Raw genomic sequence first — 1,899 nt, 5'->3', positions numbered from 1 at the left:
ATGATGCTATTTCTTATTACCATGTCGACATTTTTTAAAATTCATTTTGTTATCTCTACGCAATATGAAAATTCATATACTGCTTAATATTTTTTACATATTATCCATCCACCGCATGATATCTCCTGAAAAATCAAAATATTAATGTTATATTATTACAATGCTTCTTAAATTTCAATTTTTGACAAATTTGAAATCCAATATATTTTGCACAATTGTTATTTATCAAAAAATTCTAAGTTAGTAACTTTCTTTTCAAATGGCAAATAACATATACTTTGACTTACCTGTAAGTTTTTGTTCCTAATCATCATTTCCTCTTATAGAACATCATTATTGTTCTTATAATTACTACCGGTGTCATAGATATTGTAGTGGCTACAACTGAATTAATAGAAAATGATAAATAACTGTGTATAACACTAACACATAACTGTGTATAACAATGACACATAACTTTTACTTACATATCAGTCGATAAGGGATTACTGTGATATCCTGTTGATGTTTCTTAAGGCACTTGATTAGGTGTGATACGGTATCATTCCTTATGGTATACTGTAGATAAGTATTTTAGAAAATAACAAGAATAAATCTAAATGATTCAGAGGTTCCAGTTTCGGCTTAGACATAAATACAGGACCATTTGCAAAGAAGAAAGGGTGCGTTTCTACAGCCTCGTTATAGTAACCATGAATACCAATCTCTGAATTACTGGTTACTAAACATAAATATCCTATAAAATTTAATATATTTCTTTAATTTTTAATACATACATGAGTTAGTAGTTCTAAATTATGAATCATCCTACCTGTGATATTACACTTTTCCTTATAATATCATCACTCAAGTGAACAACATTAAGATCATGTAAACCATGTCATCCTATCTTACTGTGAAGATACTTAGTTATGTTATCTAACATTATAAAAATATCATCAAATTCAAGTCCTTTTATTCACATCACATGGCCACGACGATCTGGTTCTTCGTTATATAATGTTCTAAAATTTGTCGTATATATAGGATGTACAAACCCTGATATCAAGGTATCAGTTCTTCCTTCCCAAGGGACAGTTTCATTAAAATTCTGATAGAATTAAAAATTAATTATTAATATTCTAACAATCATATATGTTAAATACATTATAGTCAACGATATATACCTGAGCGAATGTAGGGGTGATTCCTTGATAATTATAAATGTCATCAGCCCACATCATTGTGCCACTTCTTTGTACTCCAGCCTCTAGATTAACAGCCTAAACAAACATACAAAATTTTATAGAAGCTGTACAAAATATAGTATATATGCGCAATATTGAAGCGTTCAAGGGGATATAAAGGTAATGTACATCACATACACGTGTACTCTCATGCAACAAAATACAATTAGATTTAATAGTATAAGCTCTTTTATTCATCATAATAGATTGGAAATTTAAGTGTCTTACGAGGGTGAGTAAAAAGTTACCCGCTCTGTCGGTGTAGAATTTATTTTAAGCAATTGTCAAAAAAGACATACATCATTTTTTGACATAATCACTCAATTTCTGTATACACTTTGTCCATTTGCTGAAGGACCTTCGTATTTTCTCGTTAAAAAATGTTTTGGGCTGAGCTGCGAACCACGAATGCATCGTCGTCTTCACCTTTTCATCAGCTTTCTCGGCATCCATCTCGCACAAACTTTTTAAAACCCAAATCTGTCGTGCACTATTGCATAAGCAGAGCCGTGGCTGATTTGCAAATGATTTGCCACATTATCCAGTGTCACTCGTCTATTCCATAGATAGCACGTTCAATGTTGTCATCGTGGATGTGGACGGGCGTCCAGCTGTTTTTTCATAACACTTGTGCGATCTTCTTTGAACTTTTGTGCCCATTCAAACACACTTC

The sequence above is a fragment of the Bombus bifarius genome, unplaced genomic scaffold, assembly GCF_011952205.1.
Source record: "Bombus bifarius isolate JDL3187 unplaced genomic scaffold, Bbif_JDL3187 scf7180000009708_frag, whole genome shotgun sequence".
Lineage (NCBI taxonomy): Eukaryota > Metazoa > Arthropoda > Insecta > Hymenoptera > Apidae > Bombus > Bombus bifarius.
This window is presented reverse-complemented; position numbering follows the sequence as displayed.